The sequence below is a fragment of the Parasteatoda tepidariorum genome, chromosome 7 (assembly GCF_982258835.1).
Source record: "Parasteatoda tepidariorum strain Cologne lab strain chromosome 7, Ptep-v5.0, whole genome shotgun sequence".
Classification (NCBI taxonomy): Eukaryota; Metazoa; Arthropoda; class Arachnida; order Araneae; family Theridiidae; genus Parasteatoda; species Parasteatoda tepidariorum.
In genome coordinates, this window is record NC_141761.1 from 89,328,971 (window position 1) to 89,342,795 (window position 13,825).

Consider the following 13,825-nt stretch of genomic DNA (forward strand, 5'->3'; position numbering starts at 1 on the left):
TATCTTTAGTAAAGGATAAGGGTAGAAATTCTATTTTGGGACTTCAAGGCTAAAAACATGCCAATGAATAATAATTAGATTAATACTTCAAAAGAGAAGTTATTTTAAGATCTTTCACTTCCATATAAGGAAAGATTAAACGATTTGCTTTGAGTAATAAATAAATTTGATGAGGCGTAAGAATACAGAAAAAGCATATGGCTGGACTTTTTACTCTTTTAAATCATCCTATATAACGCAGAGCACAAGTTTTTGCGTGGCTTTTTGTTGTTTATCATGCTTTAACTAAAATCCGTCTGCTTAGACGGGACATGGGTCTCCACCCATCGCCAGCGGGAGGAGGTAAAAATGTGTATGCTTTCACCATAGCTTATAAATAAACAGATAATGCACAACTGGACTCTTTAATTCTGCTTTTTAACTTAAATACTAAAAAATATCGGTGAGGATACACCGCATATTAGAAGACGGCAGGACTGTTGCTTTGTGCAGGAAACCCCTTAAAAGAAAATTTTTGTGCAATACTATTGCGAACTATGCCTAAACTGACTGCTACTTCGTCGCCTTGGAAATCCCTGTTTCACCCCCTTTGTTTTGAAGAGAAAAAACTTCATTGGACTCCTGAGATTAAAAAGCTTTAGATTGTGGGGGAAAAATGAAAAGACTTCCCACCCGGAAGAAATCGCCTAACGCCGTTCTACCACCCGGGAGAAAAATTGCTTCATCGGTGATTTTACGGTACTAGTTCCGGTACATGCGCCGCTACGAGAATGTGGAAAGAAACTCAGTGGCGTAGTGAGGGGTGGGCAAGGGGGGTCATCATGCCCCGGGCGCTACTCGCAAAGGGGCGCCAAATGGTCCGCAAAACAAAAAAATTGTAGGATAATTTTTATTATAATTGATTTCTGGAAAATATATTTTAAATTTAGTGCCAGTGTAATATAATAAATGCTAATTCGTAAATAAAAAGGAACACTAATAGTCTAAATAAAAGTGTAATAATATATTCATAATGGAAATGGCACGTCTTTTCTACTGGCAGTACTGACTCGACCTGTGTCTGCCTGCACTTCCTTATAGCATCTACGCTGTGTGGTTACATAAATTATCTCCTCCTTTCTTGATTTGTCTGATGAAATAATATGTCATAATGAATATTTGCTGTGTACAAAGTACAAACATTCTTTCTTTCAGAACACTAATTATTTTTATTTCTATAAACGCTATGTAGCTTACGCTTGTTATTTTAAAACGATAACAACAACACTCTTATGTACTTATATGTACAGTCACTGAAAAAAATATCCCGAAAATAACAACTGAAGGATCGTCTATTTTTTAATATAGATACTTCTCAGGCACAGAACAAATACAGCGTTTTGTCGTTTCTAGGAAAGGACACAAACGCCGTATTTGTTGTGTGCCTGAGAATTATCTGTATTAAAAAATAAATAATTCTCTAATTGTTACTTTCCGGATACTTTTTTCTGTGGCTGTACGTATCCGTGCAACTTGCTACAGGTTGCGGGAGTCCGCAACAAATTCGAGAAATACTCGAAATATTAACGTTTAAGTTATTTTGTGTGTGTATTTTTCAGTTTTGCGCCCTTGTCATCGCGCTCTGCTTAGAATATAAATGAAATGTTATGAAATATTAAATGTTATAAGTTTAATGTTAGCATAAATTATAGTGTATATTTCACTGTGTTCACCTTTCAAGTTCAAGGCATTCCTGGTAAGTAATAAAACAAATAATGAGGCCTTGCTGAAAAACTAGCACTTCAAGATGGTACAAATGTAGGAAACCTATTATCTTTACTTAGACTTAGCTCAGTTTGATCCGCTACTAGCAAATCATCTTAAACATGCCACAGAAATTCCAAAAACTGTCTCATATTTGTCAACACAGATTCAAAATGAATTCATTCATCTTCTGGCATCTACAGTTCGAAATCAACTAATAAATGATATCAAAAGAAATAAATATTATAGACTTTTGTTCGATTCAACTCCTGATATCTCTCATCGAGAACAAATATCCCAAGTCGTTAGGTTTGTAGATGTTGATTTTAACAATAAAAAAGTTTCCATCCACTACTCTTCGACTGAGCCAACGAACTTCAGGGAAATAGGGGACATCAAAAATTTTTTCGTCCAAATCTTGTAAAAACTGCCTGAACTGTCGGTGATTTAGTCCTCTGCTCCTTATAAAATTTACATTTTTAATTATAGGTAGCAGGACATGGTCCATTTTTAAATGCTTGGATGCCAATGATTCCTGATGAATTATACAGGGAAATCCCACAAAATTTTCTGATGTTTTCTGTTTTAATTTAGTTACAACGCCCGAATGATTGCCAGCCATGGCAGTAGCGCCATCCGTAGTTGTGCTGTTAAGTATATTCCAGTCGAAGATTCCGCTTACTGCTAAGAAATGTCGTTACTGTCTACCTCTCTCGCTTGTCTAGGCACACGCTGCCCTTGAAATTACTTGTAAATGTAGTGTGCACATTTTAAATCCGTAGAGGAATCGAGTGAAGTCTAAAAGCTCTAAAAAACACGATTCTCCTTTCTGTGACATATCGCGATCGCGGGCCGTATATTTGACATGACTGGGCTAGAGAATATAGTAGAAGTATTTGAAAAATTAGCAGAGGACACTACCACTACAAGTGACACTAGCAGTGAAGCTACAATTCTGTTGCAAAATGTAGGGGAGAGGGGGGCATATGTGAACAGGGGGCACATGTGAACATGGTATGTTTTACCAATATGATTTGAAATAAAAAATCTCGAAAAATTTTCAATTGATGGCAGTACTAGTCCTACCTCTCTGAAAAACTTTCAGAACAATGAGACATTTTGTTGGTCTATTCTGACAATTTCTTTGTATCAGCTGGTGTTGCATATATTATAATCGCTCGCTTCTCCAAGTGAAAGTATAATATAAATCAACTAATAAACTAAAATTAACTATTGCAGATCACTATATGAACATTCAGGTAAGTTTATGACAATTATTCTTTTTTTTTACTCAATTAAAAGTTCTTTATTTTTCAAGTTAGGTTTAAGAAGGATGATGGGGGCACTTGTGAACAAAACATCTGGGGCAGATGTGAACAGTTCACAAGTGCCCCTACATAGTATTAAGATTATTATCCTCATGATATTATAAGTTTAAAAAATATGTATGCATTTAAAATTATCATTATTTAATTTTCCATAATTAATTTATTAATTTTTCCTTTAAAAATTTTTTTTTTTTATTAAATGGTTGATTGCGCATCACGCATATTAACTGATACACCTGAGAAAATAGAATTGTTAAAGCTACAAATGAAAAGATAGAAAAAATGAAAAAAAAGCATGAAAGAGTATTAGAGAAGAAAGAAAAAGGCCCATTACAACACCCGTGGAACATGAAGTTGCGAAAAACCCAATTACGGATAAATTATTGTACAGCTGAAAAATTATTTTCTTATTGACAGTACTGTTGTACAATTTAAATTCACATAGTAAGCTACAACCCCCTCAGTATAATGCGTATCTAAATCTGTTATATTAAAGATTTTTTTTCTTTGAAATATGATGATTGCTTTGTGTTTTTAATCTTGTTCATATGTGCCCCAGGCCTGTTCACATGTGCCCCCAATAGGGGCACATGTGAACAATTGAAGTCATTTTTCTAAAATATTATAAAGTAAAGAAATATTTTATTGAAAAATCTCAAAAAATTCCACAAGACAAAGAAAATACTATTTAAACATATGGACTTTTTTACTATGAAAAATTGATGATATTTTTCGGAAAGTGAAGAAATAAAAAAATTTGTTCACATGTGCCCCCCTCTCCCCTACTAACTTTTAGTTTCATAACTTCAGTTCATTTCTGGTATGAAATCTTAAGGAGGAATGATCATGTGCAGCTAAGATTACAAGATCCTAGACTGAATTTTAGAGAAGCATTCCATGATCTTGAATCATTAACGACTGAACTAGCCGAAATTCGAGACAAGCTCTGTGAAGAGGCAATCGAAAAAGCGAAGTTTCTTTGTGGAAAATGGGATAATGATACAACAATGCGTGTAAGAAGACGACGCAAAATGCCCGAAGAATTGGCTCGAGATGTTGGTCTTTCAGCAGAAAGTGAAATTTCTCGCGTTAGGAAAAGCGTTCTTGATCGTCTCCAACAAGAAATATGTACACGATAAAGTGATCTTAATTTCAAATTTGGATTTCTACTAGACTTTGAAAATTTATTAAACGAGGATAATGTTGATAACGACCTTGAAAAAAATTGCAAACATTTGAGTGAATTTTATAATACAGATTTCAATGGAATAGAACTCTTTATCGAAATATGTGACTGCAAAATGTTACTCCTCAGTAGAAAAGAAATTGAACCCAAAACTCCATTAGAATTTCTTACTTTTATAATCTAGTATGGAGAAGATGTTTTTTCAAACCTGAGAGTGGCACTTCAAATACTCCTGACTATCACAGTATCAATTGTTAGCTGCAAACGTTCATTCAGCAAATTAAAATTAATTTTGACACATCAATTTTGACAAATTAATTTTGACATTTGAAATGATCACCTTTGATGATATTATTAATAAATTTGCTTCATCAATAGTAAGGAAACTTTATACATAGTATTTAGTTTTATAAATGTATTATAATCATACTATTGTTAAAAATACGTATCTCCTTAGAGATAATAAATATTTACTTTTTATTGTTTTAAAACTGCGTGTTTTTAAAATATTTCTTTATAAATATATAAAATAAATAATAGGTATCTTTTGAACTAATTCTAGATGATTATATACATATTTATTGATTTGCGAGTATATTTTACGTATAATATTATATGGTTTTCGAGTAGGGGGGGGGCGCTAAAAAGGTATTGTGCCCCAGGCGCGAGTTAAGCTCACTACGCCACTGAAGAAACTGTGACAGCCATGAAAACGTTTGTGTCTACACTGCCTGTTAGGGCCCTCAGAAGCAATGAAGTGTGCAATTTATCTGGATTAGTGTTTTAGAAAAGTCCTAATCTTGATGTTGTGAAAAAATAAAAAATAAAAGTTGTGAAATCAAAACATAGAAGAAGACCAATTATGTGCGCGTTTTTTATTCGAAAAATTAGAGGAGCTTTTGCTCCTATGGAAAAATTCCTTCATAGGAAAAAGATTTTTTTTTTTCCTCCTTCGAAGTGTGATAAAAGTGCTTATTTTTTTTTTATTACAAAGATAAATCCCGTGCATATCTGCATTTTTTTTTCTCCTTCATAATAATATGAAGTGCATTCTTGTGTTTATATTGTTTTTTTTTATTTTTATGATATATATTTTACTTTTATGATACATTTATACTGCTTTTAAAATGTTTTTAAAAGAAATAGATGTGGTTCAAACGTCAATTAAAGTAACGAAGGCAAACAAAATTAAGTTATTATTTAAACTTTTGTTTCCAAATGATTTGTCTAGATTAAACCGTAACAAAATTCTAAATTTTTCAGAATTTTCTTTTGAAACTAACGATAATGAATTTGCAAACAAACTAAAAGAAATTTGTGATACTTTTACTTTTTCGGATTTAATCAAAATTTCAGACATTCTAAATATTTCCAGTGAAGGAAATAAGGAGGAAATTGCCAAGCATATTTTAAATTGTTTATGTGATTTTAATCACTTAAAAAATTCGATCGTAAAGGAAAATCCCTCCGAAGATGAGGAGGATTGTCAGTTTGAGAGTAAACACACTCAAACTGATTTTGAACCACATTTACCAACTAAAACTTGTGTAAATCAATTTACACAAGTTGATTTAAATTCTATATGTACAAAAATTAGTGTTGATGAAGATATGGTATCCTATAGTCAAAGTTCTAGTAATAATATAAATAGGGGAAATGAAACAAAATTAGTTGTTAATTTGAAGCAGTTACCCCTATGTTTAATGGAAACCGCTTTGATAATATAAATTCTTGGTTTGAAAATTTTGAAACTCATGCTAATTTATTTAAATTGTCTGATATGCAAAAATTTTTATTTGCAAAAAGATGCATGAAAGGTAATGCATTAACTTTAATTAGAAGTGAAACTCAGTTAAATTCGTATGAAAAATTAAAAAATCTTTTGCTTGAAGAATTTGGACTTAGTTGCAATAGTGCAGAAGTACATGCAATGTTGCAAAAAAGAAAACAAAGGTATAATGAAACTCTTCAAGAATATTTCCTAAAAATGAGAGAAATAGCTACTCAAAGTGATATTGATGACTTAGCTCTAATCACTTATATAATTCAAGGAATACCAGACCAAACAAATAATAAAACAATTCTTTATGGAGCCAGTAATCTTTTTGAATTTAAACAAAAACTTAAACTTTATGAAAAAATTAAAAGTCACTTAGATAAAAATAAATTTCAAGCTAATAAGGGACCATATGTTAGGAAGTTAGAAAACCCGAAATATGACATTAAGTGCTTTAAGTGTAATGCACCAGGACATAAAGCCCCGGCTTGTCCTAAAAATAAAAATGTAACCCCGAATGTGACAAAACCCAAAATACATCATACTACACAGGAGAACCCATTGAATCAATGTAAATATTGCTCAAAGAAAGGACTTTTGAATCAATTTCACATGGGCTCCACGTGTGTAAACAACCCTAGTAATGTGATTGATGTGAACGTTCAAAATATGACAAGTAATCAATAGCAATTACTAATATCCGGATATATAGTTGAAAACGAGTACGTAAATGGATATAAAGTTAAAAATGAATACCTAAATGGAGGTAAAGTGAAAAATAAATACCTAAAGGGACGTCCAAAACAAAATAAAAATGAAAAAGTAAAAGAGATATTATTGAATGTTGATACCGGGTCAACATTAAATGTAATACCAAAAGATTTGGTGTTAAAATTGAATATTCCTATTAAAAAATGTGAGGAATTAAAGGTTACCCAAACGAAAGGACAACTAACACTTAACAAAATTTGTGAGTTTCCCCTTAAATTAGGCAAAATTGTTAAGTCAGTTAAGTTTTTTGTAATTGATACTGATTTACCATATGCTTTACTTGGGTTGCAGGCTTGCAAAGAGTTTTGTTTGTTTATTGATTGTGTCGGGCCAGTTGTTACTCAATTTGGTAAGAGATTGATCACCTCTGCTAATTCTAACAATGACAACTTATCTTTGCACATTAGACAGCATAATTCTCAAAATGTTAAGGGTAAAAATGTTGAAAAAATAAAAGTTGAAGATGTTTCAGTAAAAGTAAACATTGAAAAAAATAATGTAAAGGGTAACAAAAATAAAAGGAAAAGGACAAATAGGATAAAGAAAAAATGTCCAAAAATTTCAAATGATTCGAAGATAGATCTAGGGTAATGGGTGCACACATTATCAGGTTAATATTGACGAAAAAATAAAAAATGAAAGCGAGATAGAAAATGTGGACTTAAAAGAAATTTTAGAAAGTTATGATGATATTTTTGCAAAACACAAACACGACGTAGGAGAAATTAGAATGGAACCGCAAAGAGTCAGGTTAACCTCAGATTTACCTATATCTCTAAGGCCGTACAAAACATCCCCAAAACAACAACAAGAAATTGATTTACAAATAGAGGAATTGTTAAAAAATAACATTATAAAAGAAAGTTCATCCCTAATGCTGCCCCAGTAACTTTAGTTTTTAAAAAAGATGAAAATAAAAAGAGTCGTTTATGTATCGACTATAGAAAACTAAATCAAATTACAAAAACAGATTCTGAACCTCTACCTTTAATACAAACTTTAATAGAAAAATTGTCTAATAGTAGTTATTATTCTAAAATAGATTTATCACAGGGATATCATCATGTTCGTATTCATCCTGATGACACTGAGAAATTAGCATTCGCTACTCACAATGGTCTATTTGAATACTTAAGATTACCTTTTGGCTGGAAGAATGCCCCGAGCATTTTTCAACGTACAGTTCGTAGAATTTTAAATAAACATAAAATTAAATTTGCTACAAACTACTTTGATGATATCATTATATTTTCTAATTCTTATGATGAACATTTAACCCATCTTAAAAAGATTTTTGATATTTGTAAACAAGAAAACTTAAAATTAAAACTTTCAAAATGTTCATTTTTGCAAAAACAAATAGAATTTTTAGGATATGAAATTAAAAATGGAATTGTATCACCCGATAACCATAATATTGAAGTGATTAAAAAATTAGTGCCCCCTAAAAATGTAAAATCATTGCAAAGATTTCTCGGATCAATAAATGTTTACAATAAATTTATTGATAGTTATGCAAGTATTCGACATCCTTTGAATAACTTGTTAAAGAAAGATGTAAAATGGGTGTGGTCAGATAAATGTCAACAATCTTTTGAACTTTTAAAAAATGCTATTATTTGTAAACCAATTTTGAAAATTTTTAACCCTAATCATGAATGTCATCTTTTTGTTGATGCGTCATTAGTTGGAATTGGATGTGTGCTAAAACAGACAGATGAATGTGGTGTATTGCATCCTGTAGCTTTTCATTCTCGTTCATTAAGGGACTATGAAAAAAATTATGCAATTACAGAACTTGAATGTCTTGCTATTGTCGATTCTCTAAATAAATTCCATCATTACCTTTTTGGACAAAAATTCACCATACATACTGACCATGCTGCTTTAGTTTGGCTAAGAAATGTTAAAAATTTAAAAGGTAGATTATTTAGATGGTCATTATTGTTAAGTATGTATGAATATGATATTAAATACACAAAAGGCTCTGCTAATTTTGAAGCAGATTGGCTTTCGAGAGATGCAACACATTCAATTGTCCAAAGTAATAGTAAAAATAATAATGTTCATGTTTCACATTTATTGAATTTGAGTGAAATAGTGGAAGCTCAAAGGAAAGATAACTTACAAGGTAAATTTATTGATATCAATAATGTGTTGTGTGTACGTAAGAAAAATTTTACTAAAATAGTTGTTCCATTTTCGTTAAGATTAAAACTTCTGCAAAGTGCTCATGATAAATTTAATCATCCAGGAGTACAGAAAATTATTAACTTAATAACCCCTGTTTATTATTGGAACAACATAACTTCAGATATGAAAATTTTTTGTAAACATTGTCATACGTGCCAATTAAATAAAAAACCGCGACAAAAAAGATTTGGATTATTACAATCCTTACCCCCTGTTAATCAGTCTTTTGACTTACTAGCAATAGATAGTGTTGGTGGATTGAATTACTATAATTCAACAAAGAAATATTTAACTTTAATTATTGACCACCTTACACGCTACATGTGGGCTTTTGCATCAAAATCCATTAGCTCAGAAACTTACACAAACTTTTTGCATCAAATTTTTCAAAATCAAATTCCTAAATCCTTGTTAAGTGATCGAAACGCTGCCTTTACTTCTTCTCATTTTAAAAAGTTTTTGAAACATAATAAAATTCAACAATTATTGACAACTGCACATCATCCGCAGTCTAATGGCAAGGTTGAACGCCTTGGTCAAACAATAATTACGCGTTTAAAATGTAAAATTAATGAAAAACCTACTAAAACTCCCTGGCCTGTTTTGTTAAAAGATATAGTTAATACTTATAACTTAACTCCCCATTCTGTAATAAAATTTCCACCTGCATACCTGATGCATGGTAGACTCCCCTACGAAAATCCCTTAAATGTAAAAGTCTATCCACCTGTTGAAGAAGCTAAAAAAATAGCAATTCAAAGAACTAGAGAATATCATGAAAGAAATAAAATTTATTATGATTCTAGATTTTTAGATATAGACTTTAAAAATGATGAATTAGTTCTGTTTGAAGAATTTACTTATCCTAATACGAGGAAGTTGTCACCTCCTTTCAGTGGACCGTATAAAATTCTTCAAAAAATTTCAGAAGTTAATAATAAAATAAATAAAAAGAATAATTTGAGTAAACAAAATTTTGAAATAGTACATATTTCAAAGCTTAGGAAATATCACAGCCCACAAATGTTAAAATTAAATCATGAATAGTCGCCAACAGAAATTTTTTACTTTCTTCAAGGGAAGAAGTAATCCCTATTTTTTTGAGAGATCCGAATCGCGTTTTGTGGAGATGTTTACCTCAGCATCAGTTAGGAGTGAGGGCGAAGTAACTTGAACTTTTTTTCTTTCTCAACACTGAGAAAAAACTTTCTAAACTATTTTTGTTTTATCCAGTATGGATCTCTCAATTTTCACAGTGCTTCATGAAACTCTGTTTTCCTCCATTTTAACGGGGAATACAGAATTTCATCTAGTAAAAAACCCCATTAACCATACAGAATCTTAAATTCTGATTAAATGACACTTGTTGTCCAGGTCGTTTTACATAAAAATTTTGTATATTTTTGTGTGAAAATTTTTGAAAAGTTATTTTAGAATAGTTATATTAAATGTTTAAATTTTTCTTTCTGTTTAGTTCACTAAATAGATAAATTGTATTATTATGTTTTTATTGTTGTTGCTGTAAATAATTTTTTTCACATATTGGAAAAAGGTTATTTATAGTAGGAAAGAGGGCAGTCATACCAACATTAAGTTTATGTATTCATAGTATTCTAAATTTTTTTATTATTATTATTTTTTTTGGCTTACCAAAAATTTTTTTTGGGGGGGATGTAATACAAAAATTAAATACTTTTGTATTAATAAAAGCATTAAAACTTCATTCCTTTTCATTAAATATCTTTAGTAAAGGATAAGGGTAGAAATTCTATTTTGGGACTTCAAGGCTAAAAACATGCCAATGAATAATAATTAGATTAATACTTCAAAAGAGAAGTTATTTTAAGATCTTTCACTTCCATATAAGGAAAGATTAAACGATTTGCTTTGAGTAATAAATAAATTTGATGAGGCGTAAGAATACAGAAAAAGCATATGGCTGGACTTTTTACTCTTTTAAATCATCCTATATAACGCAGAGCACAAGTTTTTGCGTGGCTTTTTGTTGTTTATCATGCTTTAACTAAAATCCGTCTGCTTAGACGGGACATGGGTCTCCACCCATCGCCAGCGGGAGGAGGTAAAAATGTGTATGCTTTCACCATAGCTTATAAATAAACAGATAATGCACAACTGGACTCTTTAATTCTGCTTTTTAACTTAAATACTAAAAAATATCGGTGTGGATACACCGCATATTATATATATATATATATATATATATATATATATATATATATATATATATATATATATATATATATATATATATATATATATATATATATATATATATATATATATATATATATATATATATATATATATATATATATATATATATATATATATATATATATATATATATATATATATATATATATATATATATATATATATATATATATATATATATATATATATACGGTGATTTTGGAAAACCCCGTATATGTATGCAATAATTTATGATCTAATTTGAAAAAAACACAAATCATTTCCACGGAAGAGGCACAAGTTGGCTTCTTTTAAGTTTTATTCAGCATCTTATGATACGTTCTTAGGCCTAGATAGGTTTCCTTAGAAGGGTTTTACGCTTTGGCCATTCGGGCCGTAGTTTTGCCAGCTGTTACATTATGAAAAGGCCACGCATTTTCGATAGCTCCCAATATTTCAACAGGTATTCTGAAAGGGATTTAGTTGCAAGAATATCCTTAACTTTATCAAATCATTCAAACGGGAACATTTAGAGATTTTGATATGTTCCAAAACATGATGTCGTTCAGACGATAGGGAATTTTTGGGATTTTCTTAATGAGTATTTTTCTAAGGTAACTTCAGAAAATAATCTTTTAATTGGCATCTTGACTTTTCATGGCTCTTAGTGAAAGAACGATTTCTACGTTCCACAATTAATAAGAGAAATCTATTTTAAGCTTATGATTTAATATAGAAGAGCTCGTATAAAACGTTCTATATTAGATGTATTACATATTTTGTCTACTTTCAGTAGGTTAAACGTTCCATTTTCAGTTAATTTCACAACATTCATTTTAAATTGTCCTATTTTTGAAACGTCAAAAAAGTCCTAAACGTTGAAGAAACGTCATTTCATCTGCAAACAAAACGTTATATTTAATGAATTACATAGCATGAACACTTCTGAAATGAAACAAAATGTAATTCTTTATTTAGGATATAATATTCTTTCTTCAAATGCGAAATAGATGATATGTATCATACGTGAGAGGCTACTCGAATATTTAATTTTATCATTGAACGGTTTATTATTAATTTAATTACTTTTCATACAATCATTTGAAGTATACAAATGCCTAGAGACAACATAAACGGTGAAATATGATACGGGAAATAAATGCTTTCAATGCAAAATCTGTTAAAACTAAAATAAAAACTGAGGAAAACAAATTTTTTAGAAATATATATATAAAAATCGAGCTTTAAGCTTATTAAAATAATATTGATTAAAGTTTTTTTCTTATGCTCAGTATCATATTTCACATAATTGAAGTGTGTGTTTTTTATTATAAAAAGTAATCAAACCCAAGTATGCTTACTTAATGTCGAAATTTCAAGAAAAATTATATCTTCGTTTTAATGATTACCTTGTCAGCATTTTTAATGATAATATATAAACATGAAATTTTTAAATAGTATATAGCTTGTTGATTCGACGATATGAGACACGTTGTTAAAAAATTTTTTAAAAATTCCGAACCCAAATTTTATCTTATCCCTTTAAAAGGGATTGATTTTACTAGTTTTTAATTTCATTTATATATGTATTTTAATTTTGCCTTATTTAAAGAGGAACATGATTTTTACTAGCATGATTATTGCATCATTATTTATACTATTTGGTGAAAGATTATTGTTGTCATTCCCTGGGAAGGATAGCTACGAAGTCTTTTTCTTTTTATACCGCCAGATGGCGTTCTTTTTAAATTTGTATGTGTTTGTTTGCTTTTTGTTAATAAACCTTTACTTTCTGTCTGAATCTCGATCCACGGACTACAGTTGGTAGCAGAGCGTGGTTTTGAAAATTATGACGCAGTAAAAAGTTTCACTTAGTTTCGCCGTGATTTACATCGTTTGGATTCCAAAATCAAAATGAACAGGGATCTGCCGAGTATCCCACTGCTGAACAGTGAGAACTTTTATCAATGGAGTATTAAAGTCAAGGCTTTGCTGACACTCAAGAAAATTGCTAATGTGCTAACTGAAGAAGCCCCCGTTGATCCAAAGTTGCGGGAACAATGGACATTAAACAATGATGACGCAGTTGCATACATACAGCTATCGCTTTCTGACGACCAAAGTCTTCAGTTCGCAAACGAAACTAACGCAAAAACTCTATGGGAAAAAATTCAAAGCACATTTACTGGTAAAACCGAAGATCGAAAAATCGATGCAAGTAACGAAATAAAAAATCTTGAAATGAAAGAAAATGAAAATGTGTCAGACTATATTGCAAGATCACGAGGACTTCAAACGAAATGTTCATCACTTGGACTGCAAATTTCTGAACGAGAACTTGTTTATTATACTGTTAGAGGGTTAAGAGGAAAATTTGCAAAAATAAGGGAAATCCTGAAAACCCAACGTGAAAAACAAATGGACGAAATTTTAGAAATACTGCGGGAAGAAGAAAACATCCTATCAAAATTAAGAAATGATATTCCCAGACGAACAGAAGCATTCGGAGTAAAACATAAAAATGAAAATAGAAGCAGGAAGAAATATTTCATCTGCCATAAAACGAATCACCTAGCTAAAGACTGCTATTTCCGAAACAAGAACGAGGGAAAT

General features: G+C 30.5%; 1 protein-coding gene across 2 annotated transcripts in view; it reads right to left on the reverse strand.

Moving 5' to 3' along the window:
- LOC107453731 (5'-AMP-activated protein kinase subunit gamma-1) overlaps window positions 1-13,825 on the reverse strand; it is a 369,446-nt gene that overhangs the window by 255,941 nt on the left and 99,680 nt on the right. The window lies entirely within an intron of this gene.